Below are 23,694 nucleotides of genomic sequence, written 5' to 3'. Positions count from 1 at the left end.
GACAAACTAGTTCCAGAACTGCTGGATGGTGTCCCTGCAGTCTGGTGCTGGCGCGGTGCCCAGTGCTGACAGTGGGAACCCGGTTGGCTCAAGTTGCCTGCTCTTGGGGCTGTTGCCGTGGTTCCTAGTGTCGGGCAGGTTCACAGATGCCTGTGACCTCCGTGTCTTTTCTTTGCAGCCTGGGTTGCTGCTGCTCCTTGAGGAGCTGTAGGCCAGGTACACCTGTACTGGTAACCAATCTCCCACTGCTGTGCCCTCTGGTGGCACACCTTGTGATAGTACCAACAGTAGCCATGTAGGATACGTGCCAATAAGTTTATAAATTTTGTTTGGATCGTTTGTTTTTTGGTGGCTCTCATTTTAGCTTTGTGCCCAGGAGGATGCTGTGATGTTCCGTGACTGAGGGGAGGTAAAATGGGGAAGATGTGAGCCAAGCGAATCTTGAATTTCATTCATTGGAATCGGAGTCTGATGAGGCGCTCGTGGACAGCCCATCCAGAACAGGGATTTGCTGCCTGTCTCCTCCCTTCCTCATCCTTTTGCTGAGCTAGTCCCGGAACCCGTGGTGGCAAGGGCTGCGCCCTCTTGATGGCCATGTTGTGGAGGATGCAGCAGATCATCACAAAATGGGACAGCCGCTACGGTGTGTACTGGAGGGCTCTTCCCGAGCAGTCAAGAAAGCAGAACCGTTGCTTCAACATCCCAATGGTCTGCTCAATGAGGTTCCTCGTGGCAGTATGGTTCTCATTTTATGAGTGTTGGCTACAAGTGGTGGGGATGTGGAGGCGAGTCATCAGCCAGGTGGAGTGCGGATAGCCCTTATCTCCGAGCAGTCACTCTTGGGTCTGACGTGGTGGCTATAAGATTGCAGGCACGGAGGACTGGTGCAGGGTGAAGGCATCAAGACTGCTGCCAGGGTAGTGGGCAATGACCATCATGATGTGCTGGGCATGGTCACACACCAACTGCACGTTAAGAGAATGGTAGTCTTTGTAGTTACTAATCATCTCAGGATTTATATGTGGTGCCCGCTAATCCACATGTGTGCAGTCGACGGTACCCTGCACAATGGGGAAGCCTAATATCCTGGCAAAGCCATATGCGTGTTCCTCCTGCTTCTCTGTACAGAGAGAAGAAAATTAAATCCGTTCTCATGGTGTAGAGAGCCTCTGTGACCTCCCGGATGCAGCGATGGACGGCGAACTGGGAGATGTTAGCTATGTCACCTGCTCCAGACTGGAAGGATCCAGTGGCAAAAAAATTGAGGTCCAAGGTCACCCTGAGGGCCACTGGCAGTGCCGTCGTGCCCTGCTCTGAGGCTGCAGGTCTGTTTTCTGGAGGCGGCAGTGTCTGTGACCACCTCGTTGGTGAAGCGGAGCCTCCGAATACACTGCTCCTGGCTTAAGTATAGGTAGGAGAAGCAAGGCGTTCTCCACTTGCAGCACCACTCTCAGTCACCTCACCAACTTTGCATAACTGTATAAAGCTCCAAACAGTTGCACAAACTTACACAGAGCCAGTAGAAACCAAAAAGCAAGTCAGCTGCAAGTTGTTGCTGATCCCTTTAAATAGATCTGGCGAGGGCTCCTTCTTGCTGCTCAACACATGTTTTAGCCAAAGACCGCCCTAACTGGAGGAAGAGCATCTGGGAGGGCACTGAGCACCTCGAGTCTCGTTGCTGAGAGCATGCAGAAAACAAGCATAGGCAGCGGAAGGAGTGTGCGGCAAACCAGACTCCTCACCCACCCTTTCCTCCACCAACAGTCTGCCCCCCCTGTGGCAGAGACTGTAATTCCCGTATTGGACTGTTCAGTCACCTGAGAACTCACTTTTGGAGCGGAAGCAAGTCTCGCTCGACTTCGAGAGACTGCCTATGATGATGATGAGCTGTTCGGGATTTGGAGAGTGCTTTGAGTGGAGTGGCGCCGTCGAAAATGACAGTGCTTTAAATCAGCGTTGCATGCTGATTGACGTCACGATCTTGCTAATTTCCATATCTGGGCTGAACACAGGCCACGGCAGTGCTGTTGACCTCCTCAAAATGACAGCCACCACGGGTCCTGCTGGAAGTGGGCGGAAGAGAGGCGGCCACCATTTTTCCATTCAAACCGTCCTTAACATTCTGTGCTAAGGAGCCAAATTTCATGGCCTATATCTGAGTCTGGTCAGCAAGGTAAAATCAATATTCATTTATAATGAAACCACTGCTACAAAACCTCATTTTTCTGTATTTTTGTTTGTTTCCTACAATACAAGTGAAGGAATGCAGATTAAATTATAAAAAGCCTGCATCCCACTGCACTTTTGGTGCAACTACTCATTTTCATATATTCTAGGCTGTTTGTGAGTTGTCAGCTTTTGCTATGTTTCTACATAGAATGTTGTATTGCTTTTTCACAGCAAGTTCCTTTTCAGATTCGAAGAATTAAGGAAAGCATGGGACAAGAAAAGACCATTCAGCCCATCAAATTTGTTCCTTTCTCTGATTCTACCCCACGCACTGACTGTGTGATTCTATGTTTTTTTTTAAATTGCCAATGTGCAGTACATCTGACCAACAAGGAGATAAAAAATTAAATTAAGTTCCTCACAGATGAGTCACAACTTGTTTTTTTACTTCATTCTTGGGAAGGCCATTCCTAGTTTCCTGCGAAGGTGGTGTGGAGACTCTTTCTGTGAACCGCTGCAGTCTGTGTGGTGCAAGTACTCCCACAGTGCTGTTTGGTAGGCAGTTCCAGGATTCTGACATTTATCGGTTAGCATAAAAGATTATGGGCTCAATTTTCCCCAATTATCTGTGCCGTTTCTTTGGCGGCACTGTTCTTTTTGGAGTAAATTAAAATCTCCAAGTTTCTCCAAAGTTTCTGTGGAAGCGTAATTCACTTGGGTACAATTTTTTTAGGCTATGATTTTTTTTACCTCATTGGGGGCATAACCTGCCAACCACACCAATTCTGGCTATTTATGCAAGTTTGGCCAACTACGATTTTTCTTAAGGCAGCGTATGTGTCCGCTCTGATAAACCTTCTGGGCCATTAACAAAATTAGCGCAGGTAAGAAAATCAGTTCCAGACGATCCAGTTCCATGGCTGGTGGGGGGGGGGCAGCAGCGGCACAGAGCGAGAGAGAGCAAGTGGGTAATTAGAACCTCTTTTATTTACAGGTTCTGTAGTACAACTCCATTACTGTAACAATCTCCTTTTTGTCTTTAATCTCTAATGAATCAAATTCACTTTAATCTGGGGCTTTTGGTCTGGTCTGTCCACCCTTTCGGCCTGGGCTAGGAGTGGCACCAGGTCCAAGGGGGGAGGGAGGCCTTTCGGGCTGGGGAGGCCTTTTGGCCCGGGCTAGGAGTGGCACCAGGTCCAAGGGGGGAGGGAGGCCTTTCGGGCTGGGGAGGCCTTTCTGTCCGGGCTAGGAGTGGCACTGGGCAACGGGTCCGGGGGGGGGAAGGGAGATCCTTCGGCCCGGGCTGGGAACGGCACTGGGTACTGGGTCCAGGGGGGGGAGGGAGGCCTTTCGGTCTGGGGAGGCCTTTCGGCCTGGGCTAGGAGTGGCACCGGGCACCGGGTCCGGGGGGGGGGGGGGGGGGAGGGAGCCCTTTCGGCCTGGGCTAGGAGCGGCACCAGCTCCAGCGGGGAGGGAGGCCTTTCGGCCTGGGCTAGGAGTGGCACTGTGCACCGGCAAGGGTGGGGGGCGGGGGTGGAGGGGGGGTGGTGGGGGAGGGAGGCCTTTCCAGTTCAATTTACAGGATAGACTTTTGGCGCAAAGACTCTTTAATATTTTCATGTTGGTAGAATGCTGCCTTAAATAGCTGCAATGTGCAAGGTGCTTGTGCAGGTTGCTGTGAGCTGGCCGGAATGTCTTGTAATGTTTCACTTTCCAGCCTCAGCCTGCAGTGTGTCCCTCGTTACCCTGGCAACCCGATCCTTTTGGGACATCTTAGGCTCCACCCACAGAGCTTAAGGACAATGTGCACCGGGCCACATTCACAAGTTAAAACGGGGAAACTTTCAACTGTTTTTTGGCATAGTCGGGCCCCCCAAAAACGGGCGTAACTCTTCAAATACGCCAAAAAACGGAATTGGGGAAAATTGAGCCCAATGTGAACCTATTGAAAATCTTTAAGAGATGGATAATACTTGGTGGGGACTGAAATTCAGAGTTTAATCTACATTTGAAGAAGACATTGATAACTGGGGCATAATCACCCAGAAATATTTCAGACCTTTGTTGTCTGGAGGGCTGCTGGTCTCCAAGAGTAAATAAGGCAATGGGCGCCTGGAGATAATGGGTCTCTGTTTGAGTGCAGCTCCCCTGGGATCTTCTTGATAATACAAAGATCTTTTAGAGAAGCGTTGGGAGAAATGTAAAAGTAGGTTTCCCACTTGCGCACCTCTATCCCACTCTGATGGTATATGGTGCAGGGAGATCAAAGACAGGACTGGAGGCAAGGAACAGGATTAAAAGACCTTAAAAACGAATGTCTCACCTGAATATAAAAACATGAATCGTTTTAATATCTGGAAACCACATCGAAGAAAAGAGGATTATTGTCTAAATTAAATATATCTTTCAAAGAAAGGAACAGATGAAAGGGGCGATTCAGTGGAAGTAGCATAACCTCACACTCCAGGAGTCTGCCTGATGCCAAATTCAACAAGCTTCAATTATGTGGAGGCCTCACACAGAGTGTGCAGGGGCCCTGTTACCAGCTTTTAATTTTAGGCAGTATTAGTAAATCGGTGCCGATAGTCTTTTTCACCTGTTCACTCTATCAGCATTGCTCACCTGTATAAAACAGGCACTGCTGGATGGCTTTTAGGAGTTAGATTTTTAAAGATGCGATTGACAGTTTAGTGAAGTTCTGTGGCATTGGGCTAAAAATTCATGACCTTAGTGCAACTCCGTAGCGCCATTAAGTGGTGCTAAAACAGTGGCCGCCGCTCTTTCACCAGCTGCTGATGGGTCCTGCGGCGGCCGCTATTTTTATAAGAACATAAGAACATAAGAATTAGGAACAGGAGTAGGCCATCTAGCCCCTCGAGCCTGCTCCGCCATTCAACAAGATGATGGCTGATCTGGCCGTCGACTCAGCTCCACTTACCCGCCCGCTCCCCATAACCCTTAATTCCCTTATTGGTTAAAAATCTATCTATCTATTTGTCCTTACCTTTGCACTGCCAGTAACTGGCAGCCCATCCTGAACAAAATGGCAGCATTGTGACGTAAATTGGCGTGCAACGTCAACTTACTGTCACAAGCACGAATTTCGACCCTAACGCTGGGTTCTAAGCACGCCAGGTGCAAGCAGGCAGACAGTGGCGATGACTGCACCTCTTAAAGGGACACACACGTTGTTCAGATATATTTGGATTTAAGGTTTTGGACGGGTTTTTTTTTTGATTTTATTGAAGTGGTGGCTTGGTGCAATAGATGTGAAAAGTTTTTTAAGTGTGCAGGGAGTGCTGCTGGGCACTTGCAAGGACCCAGATGGTAAATTAAGGCCTTTGAGAAGACACAATATGCTGCAAATACACAACAGGTCATGCAACATCCGTGGAAAGAAAAACAGCGTTCGGGCCAAAATTGCCCCTTTCAACAAGGCCTCTGACCGCTGGAAAGCGTCAGCCTTGGGGCGGCGTGGAAAGGCCGCCGACTCTCCGTGGAAGGGCCGCCATTTTAGAAATTGCCCTTCCTCAGGAGCGGAATGGTGTCCGGGATCGCTCCGTCCGTTTATCCGCCGCGGCATGCACACGCCGGCCCTTACCATCTGGCGGGATCCCCTCGCAAAATTGCCCTCATGAAATTGCCCCTTACCTGAAATTGCCCAGCGGGAGCAACCCCACCACTGGCCAGTGTCCTCGACAGCTTTTGCAGTCGGTGCACTCCCTGTGAAATGGAGGCACGACCACCCTTAAAGGGGAGGGTGCACTGCTGCGGTCACCCTGTTATTTTTTTTTTTGTCGGCTGACTGCCAGGTCGGCCCGACAATTGTGCCCCCAGATTTTGCCGGGCCACCAACAGGCAGCCTGAAACCCCCTCATGGGCCCCAGGCTGCTGGCCCGGCCAAAATCCTCCCTGGTGGCCCTTTGGACCTAACTGAAAAGTCTGCAGAGTTTGCAGCGGCCCTCCCCTTTAACTGAAACAAAAGTGCACAGTGCTTTGACCAGGTGACAGACTTCCAAAATAACTGAAAGGGATGTTGGGAAGAAACCCTTGGCCACCACCTAGATTCCCTCAAGCCATTTCCCTCGCCTCTCCAAGCCAGAAGCGAGATGCTCCAATAAATTTGAGCCCCATCTCTCAATAGCTGCAGTCATAATGTTCTTGCGAAAACTGTGAACAAAACTTCCAACTTTGGTGGGGATGTAAAACGGGAGATAGAGGATTAGTTGCCCATTATACACCCCGCCCATTTTCCTTTATGTTGAAGTCAATGGAAAAGAAAATCAGGTGGGTGTATGACAAGCAACTGATCCACTACCTCCTGTTTTACACACCCTCCAAAGTGGAAAGTTCCCCACTATGCCTGCTCTTTGGCCTTTGTCCTCTGCAGAAACATGCTCATTTGCAGATAGCTATAGACTTGTCACTGGCTCAGTAGCGGGCTGCATGTTTCCCAATATCTCTCACAGTATTGTACAGATGTCAAAGCAGCATTCTGTGCAATCTCTGACCACCCAGATAAAACACAATCCTCTACATTCTCTCTATGTACGGGAGCTCGAAAAAATCTCAAAGGACCATGTGAAGTTCTTCTGCTCATTCCGTTCTCCTCTGTCGGCTGTTCCCAGAAAGAGAGAATCCATGGGCAGTACAGTAGAAGAGCATCTTGTTCAGATTGTTTCTGCACCTCCGCAGCCTCGATATTGGGGTTACCACTCCCGAGAGGAAGTGGAACGCAAAATAATGCGGGGGGGCAGAAGCACAGGGAGAGGGGTGCAGCGCTGTGTGTTGGAATGCGTAGTGCTGTCATGTAGAAGTGGCCCTCCTCTTCATTAAAGGGAGGGGGATGCCTAGCTGCAGACTCTACGGGGCCCTACCTGGATCACCGGGGAGTGGGGTGCTGTGCCACCTCCCCTTTAACTAACACCCTGTGGATGGCTGGCCGCCATGTATGCACCCCCTGAAGCTGTCATGTAATTGCCCGGCGCAGCTTCAGGGGGCGCTCCCGAATTTTTACTCCGGGGTGAAAATGGGGTGCTGCGCATGGCCGCAGTGGAACGGGTGTTACTGGTTACCGCCGCCGCTAAACTTACGCGGAAATTTGTGGGAGTTGTTAGTGACGCCACGCTCAGGCGAAAAGTTGTTTGCGCCCCAGAGATGCTAATGGGAGGCGCATACGACCTCAATTTATCCCCCAAAGCATTTTTAATTGGCAGCTGCAAAATTTAATATAAAGTGACAAAGAAATGCAGATGTGAAAAATGAATGAGGTTGTGCCATTTCTTTCCGTACTGTAAGTGATGCAGCAACATCTGTTTGGCACAGTGCTTGTGTGCATAATACAGGCATAGACTCAACACGTAGGCAGTCTTACCATGCCATCTTTCGTAGGCCTGAGAATTATCTACTTCCATTACCTATGGATGTGAGAAACAGCATTAATTCTATCAGCTCTTCAATGCAGCCGAAACAAACAGCAAGGTTGAAATGAAGCAGTTGTCCTTTAAGAGCTACAGTCATCACAATTCCTGTCCTCTTCCATTCATTGCATCCCCTGCGCTCGTGAAAAGTGTTCAGGGAATACATTTAAATTATAATAAATTGACCTTGCTGAACCTAGTGAGATCAGTTCACTTCTCTAGTTGCATGATGCATCACAGCAGCAGTGATCCTAGATCCACTTTTGCCCAGATGGTTGAATTGGTTTTTATGCCGCTCTTCCCTAACTGCAAGGAAGCACTTATTTGTGTACAAAATCATTATTTTGCAGGTTATAGAACACTACACATTTAATTATATATATGCAATTCCACAGACACCAATCTGAATTAAGATGCAAGGTGTAATGTTGGGTTCTAATAACAGGTGTGTGAAAAAGGTAATCAAAGGTGGGAAAGGGAATTAGAGTTCAGACAAATGTGCTTCAATGATAAAGAGCAATGAAAATTACTGAAGCTCATGTGTTGAAGGAGAATTCTTAACACAAGAAGAAAGACAAAACATTTGCATGTCTTACTTGGGAAGAATTGGTAAAATTTTTAAGTATTATCCCTGAGGCTATGTGGACCAGAGGGTAATAAAGAGAAGGGTATATTGGTGAATGTCATAAACCTCACAATGTCACAGAAACAACAGTTTCCAGGAACGACCGAGAACGGGAAGGCTGATAGCTACTTGCTCTGTACTAGTCTTTCGATGGAGTGATGCAGAGAATGGTTGTAGGGTATTAGCTTCCAAAACATGTGAAGGTAAGTAATTTTCCAACATAATCAAATTATTTTGTTTTTCTTGCTCCCTTTGGGATGCTCGAGGGGTAATTTTGATTTCAGGCGATAGTGTAAAACAGGTGATATTAATTCAACTGCTTGTTATACATCTCTCCTGATTTTTATTTCCATTGACTTTGGGAAATTACACATCACCAGCCGTGATTGTCTGCTCATTCATCAATGGTTATAAAAATCATAGGCTGGGGAATGTTCATGGCGTGCTCTGGGAATGGTAAAGTGAAATTCTCCCCTTCGGACTCCATACTTCTCACTGCAGGAACTTGGAGCTAAGCCAGTCATGTCACTGCTCTAGGCTTCAGTTCATATCAATCATTATCTGTGAATAAGTCCAAATAGAAAGAAGCAAGAAAGCAGACTTTATTTTGTAGAAATAGCCCGCGTTTGGTCATGTTGGAACATTTGATGGACATACTCTAACAGCCAGGCCTTCAAGTTGTCATCTGTTCTAATCACTTGCAAAGTGACACTGGGAACAAAAATGAATGTTTTGTGACAGGATCCTGAGAAATTAGCAAACACATGGGTGATGATATGCACATCACTGACTATCTGCATGTTAGCGGAGGAAAAGCCTTGTGATTAAGAAATTGGATTTAATTCTTGAAGGTGCACATATTTAAAAATGTGTACCACCCATTGCCATAGCATGTAAATCTATCTATTTTCAGTTGTGCTCCATTGTGTTGGGAAAACAGATACAGCAATTTGCCACCCCATGGTACGCAGCTGTTGCTTGGCTCAGGCAATTTGATATGGTACACCAGCTGAGATCTGTGTTATCAACTACTGAGGCCTGAAGGATTCCTGTTAGCATCTATCACCTTCGTTGTTACAAGCAAGGCTGCACTCACCACAGAATCTGTTTCTAATTTAGTCCTCAACTCTTGACAGAGGTGAAGAATCGACAGCCCAAATCTCTAAACCCATCCATTTCCTTCATGTATGTGATCCATTGGTGGATTTAACTCTTTGCCAAACATTACAAAAATACAATTAGTGTTTTGATGATAAATCTGCAGATTACTGCAAAATAACTTTCAACATATAGCAAAAAGATAAAAGTTTGCGATTCTAAAATTAAACTGGTAAATTCCATTTTGTTTGGATACACTTTAGTTTTGAATTCTTTCAAAATGATCATCTTTTAGTGTAAATGCGATGAATGCAATTAAGAAATAATGACTATAAATGGAAAAGCATGAAAGATATGATATATTCTCTATTACAGACTACCTCAGAGCCAATCAGATTATATGATATGAGTTAAGCTATTGTATAATAAGGAAAGCACTTCATATCAAAATGTGGAGAGTATTAAAATTGTTGATTGCCTGGAGCAATTAGAGACTGAAATTGAAAAGATCTCGACTTCTACTTTAGCTGCCTAATTGACAACCAAAGGTTATGTGATTAACACTATAAGGCTCATCTTCACCAGTACCACTCAAATAGTAGCTTGTATGCACTAATATACTTGAAAGAGAATTGTTATTGTTTCAGTGAGAAACAAATTATAGGACAGCTCAAGGTTATTTTCATCAAGGTACTGCATTTGTAATTGGTGCAATGGTCTTTTAACACTAGACCATTTAAATGGCATGAATGATGTGTGTGTAGACCTTTAGGTCTTTTGCATCCTGTCATGTTTCTTGACCACTGATGATTTATTTAGGCTTTTTATTATGGTACACTGTTCTAGCTACTCTGCCCAAGGTGACTGCCATGTCAGTTGTCATTGCTCCTGTGAGGGGATGCACTTTCACTCTATCCAGTAATGATCAAGCTGACAACAGAAACTCGTCACATGGTGAACTGGGGGACACAAACTCATGTACTAGTTTAAATTAAATCTTACTTATCTGAGCATATTTTTTAAGAGTTAAACTGCGTCCCATATTATTTTATAAATCTTGTGTAGCAATAGTAATATTACAGAAATTATATACATTTATGCTGCAGAATAATGGGCAAGTGCTTATCTTTGCAAATGTTTGATTTTTCATCTGAAAAGCCAGTTCAATGTCATGGGCCAGACTTTTGGCATATATCCGCCCATTTACCACCTATTTAACCGCTGAGATTGAGTTTACCGCCCATATTTTATTATAAATGGAAACTAACGCCCAATTATTGCACATTTATTGCCGGCGGAACTTTCAGCATATAATTATCGCCGGGAATTAGCTGAACTGCCTGCCCATATATTTTTAATAAAATCTGATGTCATCACTCGTGCATTGCCCAGAAGACTGTTTATAATGGAAACTAACGCCCAAATACTGCTCAGATTATCGCCGAGCGCTACTTTCGGCATTTTGCCCATATACTGCCCAAATGATCGCCTGCCCAAAAAGACGTGCAAGAAAAGCTGCACTCACCTGACCTTAACCCAGCGGTATGGACGCCATTTTGTAAATCGGAGGAAGTTTAATAAAAGGCTGCTTCAAGTTGATGGCAGAATTGAAGTAATTCATGAGTGATTTTAAGGGCGTTTTAAAATTTTGGCAACCATCTAATCATATTGTGATGAATTTTGAGTTTATATGCATTTATACAGGGCAATTTAATAATTTTGAAGACATATTAGGGTATTTATAGTAATGGGGCCTGTAATTTCTCAGCCAGTATTGATGACTACTCACATGTTGCAGAATAGAGGTGGGAGAAGGTTCATTGAAGAGCATAATGTGCCCAATCAAAGAGGTGGCAGACTGCTGAGGAGGAGGAGACCTTACACCCAACGCATTTACAGTGAGAAGCGATCATACCTGGACTTGTCCGACAACACGTGCGTTAGTAGGCTGTGCTTCCGAAAGTAGTCATCATTGAGATATGCCAGCTAATTAAGGGAGATCTGCAGCCTACCAGCACCATCAGGACCACACTGCTCGTTGAGGTTAAGGTTACTGCGGCACTTTCTTTCTATGCATCGGGCTCCTTTCAGGCCTCAGTTGGTGACATTTTTAGCATCTCTCAGCACGCCACACGTTGCTGCATTCGGCAGGTGACTGAAGCACTTTACGCTCGCAGAATGGACTTTAGAATTTTCCCTATGACCAGGGAGGCACTGAGTAAGAGGGCTTTGGGGTTCTCGAGAATAGCCAACTTCCCCAAGGTGCAGGGAGCAATAGACTGTATGCACATCGCCCTGCGAGCACCTTTTCAGGATGCAGAGGTGTTTCGGAACAGAAAAGGATTCCATTCCCTGAATGTGCAACTCGTTGTCGACCACAAGCAAATAATCATGGCAGTAAATGCAAATTTTCCAGGGAACATCCATGATGCGCACATCTTGCGTGAGAGCACTGTCTCTGATCTGTTTAAGAGTCAGCCACAAGGTCATGGTTGGATGCTGGGGGATAAAGGATACAGCCTTTCCAGCTGGTTCATGACTTCCCCCCTGCGTAAGCCCCAGACAGAAGCCGAGAAGCGATACAACAAAAGCCATATACCCACATGCAATATCGTCAAAAAGACAATTGGGGTGCTTAAGCAGCACTTCAGATGCCTGGACCACTCAGGAGGCAACCTACAATACCACCCTGAATAGGTCGATGAGTTCATTGTGGTGTGCTGCATGTTGCATAACTTAGCTATCAGGAGGGGACAAGAATTTCCAGATGGGACTGCCGGTCCACCTCAGGAGAGAGGGCAGGCGGAAGAGGAGCAGGAGGAGGATGTGGACCTCGGGGAGGACAATCAGCCTGGCATTGAACCCATGCTCCCACCCCACCCTACACCGCAGGAAAAGCCCCATGGTAGTTATGCAGCTGCAAGACTGTTGCATCAGTAGCTCATAAATGACAGCTTTGCGTGAAGTTACGTTGGTGACAGTTATAGTTGCGTTACCTCGCCGTTGTTTGCAACCCTCGTATTGATGTTTAACCTTTCTGTTATTAGAAGACACTGCACAACAATATTTAATAATTACAAATTATTTTTTTTAAACCAGCTAAAGTGAAAAAAAACATATACAGGAATATAAACACTCATCTCCCCACCTCCAACCCGACCCCACCTGTCATTTTTTTTAATAACAACAATATTTAATAACAATTTTTCAACAACAATTAAAATATAACAGGACACAAAACACCCACCCACACATACACCCACCCCCCCAACAGTCAACAAATCGATAATAACAATAACAATAATAATAACAACCCCAACAGTGAACAATACAAAACCAAGAATAATGTTCCTCCCTCCCCTACCTGCGGCCATGCTTCCCTTTGCCTCTATCCCCCCTTGGTCTGAACCCCCACTCTCCCACTTACACTCCCCCTTCTACCCGCATTCACACCAAGCCGTCTTGCAGCAGGGCACCTCGAGCACTGCTGCTGTGAGGGGGTGGGGCGGAAGGGTAGGGTTGACGGTGGCAGCGTCACATTCTCTGGTGCAGCTACTCAAAGGTAGTAATCTCTGGATTGCTACCAGTGCCACGTGTTAATCAGAGTAGAGGGAGCAGGAGAGTTAGAATAAATACGTGGCTTGAGCAGTGGTGCAAGAGGAAAGGATTCAAATTCCTGGGACATTGGAACCAGTTCTGGGGGAAGTGGGACCTGTACAAAAGGGACGGTCTGCACTTGGGCAGGACTGGAACTGATGTCCTCAGGGTAACATTTGCTAATGCAGTTCGGGACTGTTTAAACTAAAATGGCAGGGGGATGGGAACCTATGCAGCGAGACAGGGCGAAGTAATATGGAGTCAGAAACAGATGGTAGAAAGGTAAAAAGCAATAGTGGAAGACCGAGTAAACAAAGGCAAGAAACAAAAAGGGCCACACTACATCATAATTCTAAAAGGACAAAGGATGTTAAAAAAACAAGCCTAAAAGCTTTGTGTCTTAATGCAAGGAATATCCATAATAAGGTGGATGAATTAACTGTGCAAATAGATGTTAACAGATATGATGTGATTGGGATTACAGAGACGTGGCTCCAGGATGATCAGGACTGGGAACTCAACATCCAAGGGTATTCAACATTCAGGAAGGATAGAATAAAAGGAAAAGGAGGTGGGGTAGCATTGCTGGTTAAAGAGGAGATTAATGCAATAGTTAGGAAGGACATTAGCTGAATGATGTGGAATCTATATGGGTAGAGCTGCTGAACACCAAAGGGCAAAAAACGTTAGTGGGAGTTCTGTACAGACCTCCAAACAGTAGTAGTGATGTTGGGGAGGGCATCAAACAGGAAATTAGGGATGCATGCAATAAAGGTGCAGCGGTTATCATGGGTGACTTTAATATGCATATAGATTGGGCTAACCAAACTGGAAGCAATACGGTGGAGGAGGATTTCCTGGAGTGCATAAGGGATGGTTTTCTAGACCAATATGCCGAGGAACCAATTAGGGGGGAGGCCATCTTAGACTGGGTGTTGTGTAATGAGAGAGGATTAATTAGCAATCTCATTGTGCGAGGCACCTTGGGGAAGAGTGAACATAATATGGTGGAATTCTACATTAGGATGGAGAATGAAACAGTTAATTCAGAGACCATGGTCCAGAACTTAAAGAAGGGTTACTTTGAAGGTATGAGGCGTGAATTGGCTAGGATAGATTAGCGAATGATACTTAAGGGGTTGACAGTGGATGGGCAATGGCAGACATTTAGAGACCGCATGGATGAACTACAACAATTGTACATCCCTGTCTGGCGTAAAAATAAAAAAGGGAAGGTGGCTCAACCGTGGCTATCAAGGGAAATCAGGGATAGTATTAAAGCCAAGGAAGTGGCATACAAATTGGCCAGAAATAGCAGTGAACCCGGGGACTGGGAGAAATTTAGAACTCAGCAGAGGAGGACAAAGGGTTTGATTAGGGCAGGGAAAATAGAGTACGAGAGGAAGCTTGCAGGGAACATTAAAACGGACTGCAAAAGCTTCTATAGATATGTAAAGAGAAAAAGGTTAGTAAAGACTAACATAGGTCCCCTGCAGTCAGAATGAGGGGAAGTCATAACCGGGAACAAAGAAATGGCAGACCAATTGAACAAGTACTTTGGTTCGGTATTCACTAAGGAGGACACAAACAACCTTCCAGATATAAAAGGGGTCAGAGGGTCTAGTAAGAAGGAGGAACTGAGGGAAATCCTTATTAGTCGGGAAAATGTGTTGGGGAAATTGATGGGATTGAAGGCTGATAAATCCCCAGGGCCTGATGGTCTGTATCCCAGAGTACTTAAGGAGGTGGCCTTAGAAATAGTGGATGCATTGACAGTCATTTTCCAACATTCCATTGACTCTGGATCAGTTCCTATGGAGTGGAGGGTAGCCAATGTAACCCCACTTTTTAAAAAAGGAGGGAGAGAGAAAATAGGGAATTATAGACCGATCAGCCTGGCACCGGTAGTGGGTAAAATGATGGAATCAATTATTAAGGATGTCATAGCAGCACATTTGGAAAGAGGTGACATGATAGGTCCAAGTCAGCATGGATTTGTGAAAGGGAAATCATGCTTGACAAATCTTCTGGAATTTTTTGAGGATGTTTCCAGTAGAGTGGACAAGGGAGAACCAGTTAATGTGGTGTATTTGGACTTTCAGAAGGCTTTCGACAAGGTCCCACACAAGAGATTAATGTGCAAAGTTAAAGCACATGGGATTGGGGGTAGTGTGCTGACGTGGATTGAGAACTGGTTGGCAGACAGGAAGCAAAGAGTAGGAGTAAATGGGTGCTTTTCACAATGGCAGGCAGTGACTAGTGGGGTACCGCAAGGTTCTGTGCTGGGGCCCCAGCTGTTTACATTGTACATTAATGATTTGGACGAGGGGATTAAATGTAGTATCTCCAAATTTGCGGATGACACTAAGTTGGGTGGCAGTGTGAGCTGTGAGGAGGATGCTATGGGCTGCAGAGTGACTTGGATAGGTTAGGTGAGTGGGCAAATGCATGGCAGATGAAGTATAATATGGATAAATGTGAGGTTATCCACTTTGGTGGTAAAAACAGAGAGACAGACTATTATCTGAATGGTGACAGATTAGGAAAAGGGGAGGTGCAACGAGGCCTGGGTGTCATGGTACATCAGTCATTGAAGGTTGGCATGCAGGTACAGCAGGCGGTTAAGAAAGCAAATGGCATGTTGGCCTTCATAGCGAGGGAATTTGAGTACAGGGCAGGGAGGTATTACTACAGTTGTACAGGGCCTTGGTGAGGCCACACCTGGAGTATTGTATACAGTTTTGATCTCCTAACTTGAGGAAGGATGTTCTTGCTATTGAGGCAGTGCAGCGAAGGTTCACCAGACTGATTCCCGGGATGGCGGGACTGACCTATCAAGAAAGACTGGATCAACTGGGCTTGTATTCACTGGAGTTCAGAAGAGTGAGAGGGGACCTCATAGAAACGTTTAAAATTCTGACGGGTTTGGACAGGTTGGATGCAGGAAGAATGTTCCCAATGTTGGGGAAGTCCAGAACCAGGGGTCACAGTCTAAGGATAAGGGGTAAGCCATTTAGGACCGAGATGAGAAGAAACTTCTTCACCCAGAGAGTGGTGACCCTGTGGAATTCTCTACCCCAGAAAGTTGTTGAGGCCAATTCACTAAATATATTCAAAAACGAGTTAGATGTAGTCCTTACTACTAGGATGATCAAGGGGTATGGCGAGAAAGCAGGAATGGGGTACTGAAGTTGCATGTTCAGCCATGAACTCATTGAATGGCGGTGCAGCCTCGAAGGGCCGAATGGCCTACTCCTGCACCTATTTTCTATGTTTCTAAGACGTTTCCAAAGAAACATCTTCCGTGTCAGAAGCAACTGCTTCCTCGTGACTCGCATCTGTCGGCATGGGCGATACGGCACCTTGGGGTACAGTGCAGTATCCCGAGACTACCGGCTGCCACTTGGCATCGATGGAATCGGCCATTTTCCGCATTACCGCAACCATCTGCACCATGTCCTCCGAAATATGCGCAGACAGTGCGGCAATGTTACCGGTCAAACCACCCATTGCCTGGAGGAGCTCTCGACCATATCCAGGTTGACATCCGCCTGTCGTTGTGCAATCCCATCTCGCCGAACCAACCTCTGCGAGGTCTGCGTAGGCACTGGACCACTCGGGCTGCCCTGCTGCAAGAGGCTTAGCCCCGCTGCTTCCCCAGTTGACAAAGACGTGGCTACAGGAACATTAGAGCAGCACGCTTGAGGCTCATCGTCCTCCTCACTGGTCTCCTCCGTGGTCAGCACGACCTGCATGAGAAGTGGTGCCGCTCTAGGGGCCGCCACATTTCTGGCTTGCTCCTGGGGAGCCTGGGGTGTTCGAAAACATAATTGAGGTTAGTAGAAGAGAAGGGAGGCCAGGATGACATGAGAATGCTTACGCTACGCAGGCGTATGTACGAGGAGCAACACTCGCGATAACTATCACCGATAGATGTCACATATAATTAAAATCATGATAGTACAGAGGCTGCATGGCATTACAATGAGATTTCATGATCCCATCATTAATTACATAACATTACATCATTCATATATTATATTAAATTACTTTAAATCACCAATGGTTTATGCATTACTCACGTGGCGCAACAATGGGATCAGCACCACCATGGGTGGCCGAACGATTATGCACCCCGACAAGTGCTAAGGCCCACTCCTCCAGGTCTGTTAACTGGCAAAGTTCAGCAGGCCCTCCTCCTGTGCGCCTGCGCTCAGCTCTATTATTAGATATCTTCTTCTACAAAGGTGACAAGAGCACGGCATAAGCTAATTGCATCGGTACTATTACAGAACACACAGATATTATTATCCACAATTAGTCATCACCCATGCTATTCATCATTAAGTTTATATGCTAATACGCTTTGCATGGTTATATCTACGGTCGGAGAATAAATTTAATAAGATTGTGGTTAAGAACTAACGCATGACACCAAGATTACCAGTGTAATTGCAATCCAGCAGACTTACATTTTAATTAATGAGTCATTGCATCATTACAATTATAAATTTAATAATTTAATAATTAATCTTCCAGATCCAACCAGGTTGTTCCAGCGCTTGCGGCACTGGTTTGGCTCTCGCATCTCGTGGGCCGCCGATGATACAACCTCGGCGATCTCCGCTCAGATTCTTTTTGTATATACGGGGCGGGGGGAGGGGGGTGCGTGGTTTCCCACGACCACTCCAAGTTAATTGGCCCCACCGAGTTTCGACCTCATGGACAAGGGCAGCATTTGCTTCATCAGAAAATCTTTTGGCTCTCCTTCTCCTACCAACCTCCATCAAATCACTCCCTCACCCACCTCTGCCACCTCACCAACAACACTCACTCCCGACTCCACATAATCGATCTCCATTCTACTGTCTACTTTTAAAACATTTTTCTCCTGCTTGCCTCGACTGTATTGCGTTCTCTCTCTCCCTCTCTTTTACTCTTCTGAGCATGCGCAGATGACCCCTGACCTCATGAATCGTAGGAAAAGTTAATCACCTAAAAAAAAAACACGCATGCGCAGAACGATCGTTGCTATGGACGCTTTGCACAACAGAATAAATCGCTATTACCCATTTCACATCGTTACGACTATCACCCAAATTAAAAAGGCAAAACTAGCAGTTTTTAAAACGGACGATATTCCGGTGATCCCGAAAAATAATACACCTACTAACGCTGGAAATATCATCCATTTTTGGGCGATAGCGATGTAAATGGAAAGTGTTGCCCCATGTCATTCACTAAATACTACACTTGAGTTCATCGAAAACTGCCCGTATCCTAACCAAATCCTGTTCACCCATCACCTCTGTGTTCATTGATCTAGATTAGTTTCCAGTCCGGCAACGCCTCGATTTTAAAATTCTCATCCTTGGTTTCAAATCCCTCCATGTCCTCGTCCCTCCCGATCTCTGAAACCCCCTCCAGTACTACAGCCAACCAAGATCTCTGTGCTTCTCCAATTCTGGCCCCCTGTGCATCCTCAACATTCTTCACCATCATCGGTGGCCATGCCTTGAGCTACCTAGGCCCTAAACTCTGGAATTCCCTCCCAAAACCTTTCTGCCTCTTTACTTCTCTTTCCTCCTTTAAGACGCTCCTTAAAACCTACCTCATCTGCCCTAATATCTCCTTGTGGCTCGCTGTCAAATTTTGTCTGATAATGCTCATGTGAAGCGCCTTGGGCGTTTACTATATTAAAAGTGCTATATAAATGCAAGTTGTTATTGTATTATATGAAATGCTTCTAACTTCTTTAATTTGCTATAAATTGTCCAACTACTGTAATTAGTAACAGGATTGCATGAAGTAAACTTTTTACTATCAACTGTTTCTTATTTCTCAGATCCACTTAATTAGCCCAGCTAGGTTACAATGACATTTTCTTCCTAATAATGGCTAAATAAAGGACTCTGAATGATGAAAATCAATGCCAGTATTTTGGTTAGCATTATCTACAGAGATAAGATTTTTGAGGTCATCCAGTAATATTAATTGCAGGTATTACAGATTCAGTAACACACACACACACACACACACACACACATGGATAGCTGATATCCTTTCAGATGTCTGTGAAAATGCAGCCTGCACATATCTAATCTCCTCTACTCCCAACCTGCAAGGAGCAGTGATACACTGAGGATCACAAAATTGGACGAGCAAGCCTTGGACATTATTCCTTCTGCCCACAATTTTCCGGTTGGCTGCATTTTGTGAGCTTACATACATTTTCTATCATTGCCTCATTCAAGTCCCTGAATGCATGCAAAAATATTTAAATTCCGTAATTTTCTGCCAAATCCGGTCATGAATGGTGGTCGAAAATTAAACAATTAACAGGAGGAGGCTCCATGAACATTCCCATCCGCAATGATGGAGGAGCCCAGCATGTGAATACAAAAGACAAGGCTGAAGCGTTCATAACCATCTTCCGCCAGAAGTGCTGAGTGGCCTCCTTCTTGGCCTCCTCCTGAGGTCTCTACCAACGAAGATGCCAATCATCAGCCAATCGATTCACTTCATGCGACAACAAGAAATGGCCAAGTGCACTGGACACAGCTTTAGGCTTTAGGTCCCGACAATATTTCGGCTGTAGTGCTGAAGACCCGTGTTCAGAATATGTTGCACCCCAAGCTAAATTATTCCAGACAAGCTACAATACTGGCATCTACTGGACATTGTAGAAAATTTCCCAAGTATGTCCTGTCCACAAAAAGCAGGATAAATTCTATGTGGCCAATTACTGCTCCTTCAGCCTACTCCTAATCAATGTTCCCCCTAATTTTTTTTGGGGGGGGGGTGCAGTCCCTTTAAGGGGTTGGGCGGCCGATTCACAGTTTCACACATGTGCGAAATTTAACATTGTAAAAGCTGGTCCTGGGCTGCGCGGGACCAGCAGAGAGCTGTGCAGCCGCACAGCATGAAGGGAACATTGCTCCCAATCATCATTAAAATGATGGAAGGAGTTGTCAGCAGTGCTAGTAAGTGGCACTTATTCACCAATGGTCTGCTCACCAATGATCAGTTTTGGGTTGCGCCAGGTCTATTTGGCTCCAGATCTCATTACAGCTTTGGTCCAACCAGAGATGAGGTGAGAGTGACTGTCATTCACATCAAGGCAGCATTCGAGTGAGTGTGGCAGGAAGGTGCCCTAGTCAAACTGGTCAGTGGGGATCGGGGCAAAATTCTCCAGTGGCTGGAGTCATTTTTGGCACAAAGGAAGATGGTTGTGGTTTTTGGAGGCCAATCATCTTAAACCTAGGACATCGCGCCAGGAGTTCCTCAGGGCAGCATATCTTCAGCTGCTTCATCAATGACCTTCCCTCCTTTATAAGGCCAGAAGTGGGGATGTTCGCAGATGATTGCACAGTGATCAGTTCTGTTCGCAACTCCTCAGAAAATAAATCAGTCCATGCTAACATGCAGTAGGACCTGGACAACATCTAGGGTTGGATAAGTGGCAAGTAACATTTGCACCACACAAGTGCCAGGCAATGACCATCACCAATAAAAGAGAGTTTAACCACATCCCTTTAACATTCAAAGACAATACTATCAATGAGTCCCTCACCTTCAACATTCTGGAGGTCACCATTGACCAGAAACTCAACTGGACAAGCCATATAAATCCAGTGGCAACTAGAGTAAGTTAGAGGCTGGGTTTTCTGTGGTGAGTGGTTCACCAGCTGATCCCCAACACCTCTCCACAATTGACAAGTCAGGACAAGTCTCCATTTACCACCATCTAGAGTGCAGCTGGTGCAACACACAGGAAAATTGACAACATCCAGGACAAAGCTGTCCCCTTGATCGGTACTTCACCCTAGCCTGGACATCAACCTCCTCCACCACCAGCATACCATGGCTGCAGTGTGTACCATCTACAAGATGCACTGCAGTAACTTGCCAAGGCTTCTTCAGCAGCACCTCCCAAACCCACGATCTCCACGTTCCGGAAAGACAAGGGCAGCAGGTGCATGGAAACACTATTACCTTCAAATTCCGCTCCAAGTCACACACCATCCTGACATGGACACATCTCTGTTCCTTTAGTGCTGAGTCAAAATCCTGGAACTCCCTACCTAACAGCATTATGAGAGTACCTTCACCATATGGACTGCAGCAGTTCAAGAAGAAGGCCCACCACCACCTTTTAGGGATGGACAATAAATGCCTTCAATGCCCACATCCTGTGAATGAATGAAAAAAATCACCTCCCTATCTCTGTAACCTCCTCCAGCCCTACAACCCACTGAGCTGAACTCACTCACCCAACCTAACTCATCGAATTTGTGCTTCTCCATCCCCGATTTTAATCGCTCCATCACTGGAGGGGTGCATGCCTTCATTGTGGACTCCTTGAAATCTTCTCGTGGACCCCAAGGGGGCCATGGATTCTCAACCAGGGATCCGTGAACCCCTGGGGGGCCTCAATTAGATTTCAAGGTGTCGGCCAGTTGGTTTGCCCCATCAATATACATAGGAGACTACTGATGTTTATGGCATAAATAATCACTAGTGTCCGCTCTATATTGAGACAGGAGGAATAGTCTCAGCTATACAAAGACTGTGCATGCACAGTCAATTCAGGTTCTTACTGGACATCATTTTAATGTTTAGATCAGTTCCTTTGAGTGCCACTAACTTTTACAGTGGTATTTATCTCAGTAAGTTTTTTTTGATCCAGCCCTAATCGCTTCCATGTTCATAAATCACTCGCCACTTTTAACTATTAACTAAAATAGTGGATGTTAGAATTTCTCTTCTGGGGTATTAAAACCCGAGTTGGGGGTGGGGAAATCCATGAGGTAGTCCAGCATTGCGTGGGCCGAGATAGTGTGAGCCTTCCTTTCAACTCTTTTCTTTCCCCTTTTGCGAACCTGTCCTGTGCCGGTTGGAACCCGCTCGCGTGTTTGTAAAGAGCAGCCTAAGGGAGTGAGTGTGCACGCACCACGTGGCCTGGTTGGGCGGAAGGAAAGAAATAAAGTTTACAGTCCCTGGGCCTGCGGCAAGGCTATAATAATCGGGATCCGTTGTGCCTCCCTCCTTCCATGTCTTCAGACTCGGAGCTTTATATACATGGCCACGTGCTTCTCTGGCGGACGGATAGGCCTAATCTAGGCGCTCATGTCCTTTGAAATACTGTCGGCTATTTGTGAAAGGGTTGGGGAAGGGGAAAGAGGGGGGTTGCTTTAGTCGCAAAAGGATTTATGGCGATGTGGTTGGGTGGGTAAAGTCATTCAGGGCCCTCTTTATTTCTCCATTTCTCTCATGTGCTATCATATGCCTCCGCCATTATTGGTGCTGTTAATTCAAATGGCTGGCTTTCACTGCCATGTTGGGGTTTGCTATTGAAATAAGAGGGAAGTTCTCGTTCCGAAATGGAGTCCAGTCCGACCAGTTGTGCACAAGCCGCGCTGTGGTGAGATCGGTGCATGTTGCTCCTGGTTCATTTCCTGTTAAGCAAATGGTTGATGGACTGGAGAAGACCGTGAGCAACAAATGGCCACACAATGTAAATTTAGGATAAAAACAGAAAATGCTGGAAATACTCAGCAGGTCCGGCAGCATCTGTGGAGAGAGATTCAGAGTTAAAGTTTCAGGTCTGATGAAAAGTTATCAACCTGAAACTTTAACTCCTTCTCTCTCCACAGACCTGCTAAGTATTTCCAGCATTTTCTGTTTTTATTGGAGATTTCCAGCAGTATTTTGCTATGTAAATTTAGGACTTAATAAATTCTCCTTTATGTAAGATGTAATAGAGCTATTAATAACTAATTTTTATATAGGAAAAAAAAACTTATATTGTGCTATAGGGGGCCTGCAGAATTTTTATATCAAATGCATTCAGTGCTTGTCCACTAAAAATGGCAAACATAATTTTTTGATTTTTAATTTAGAAGTGGACTGCTGATCAAGGCCCTTATACAGATATTGATTTGAGAACCATTTGCGAGCAAAGCTCTGCTCTTTAAGGCAATGTGAATCTCTATTAGTGCATGCTTAAACATAGAAACATAGAAACATAGAAAATAGGTGCAGAAGTAGGCCATTCGGCACTTCGAGCCTGCACCACCATTCAATATGATCATGGCTGATCATTTTTGCAACTTTAGTACCCCATTCCTGCTTTCTCTCCATATCCCTTGATCCCTTTAGCCGTAAGGGCCACATCTAACTCCCTTTTGAATATATCTAACGAACTGGCCTCAACAACTTTCTGCGGTAGAGAATTCCACAGGTTCACAATTCTCTGAGTGAAGAAGTTTCTCCTCATCTCGGTCCTAAATGGCTTACCCCTTACCCTTAGACTGTGACCCCTGGTTCTGAACTTCCCCAACATCGGGAACATTCTTCCTGCATCTAACCTGTCCAATCCCGTCAGAATTTTATATGTTTCTATGAGATCCTCCCTAATTCTTCTAAATTCCAGTGAATATAAGTCTAGTCGATCCAGTCTTTCTTTATATGTCAGTCCTGCCATCCCGGAAATCAGTCTGGTGAACCTTCGCTGCACTCCATCAATAGCAAGAATGTCCTTCCTCAGATTAGGAGACCAAAACTGTACACAATATTCAAGGTGTGACCTCACCAAGGCCCTGTACAACTGCAGTAAGACCTCCATGCTCTTATACTCAAATCCTCTTGCTATGAAGGCCAACATACCATTTGTCGCCTTCACAGCCTGTTGTACCTGCATTCCAACTTTCAATGACTGATGTACCATGACACCCAGGTCTCATTGCACCTCCCCTTTTCCTAATCTGTCACCATTCAGATAAT

Source organism: Pristiophorus japonicus, chromosome 9 (assembly GCF_044704955.1).
Source record: "Pristiophorus japonicus isolate sPriJap1 chromosome 9, sPriJap1.hap1, whole genome shotgun sequence".
Classification (NCBI taxonomy): Eukaryota; Metazoa; Chordata; class Chondrichthyes; family Pristiophoridae; genus Pristiophorus; species Pristiophorus japonicus.
This window is presented reverse-complemented; position numbering follows the sequence as displayed.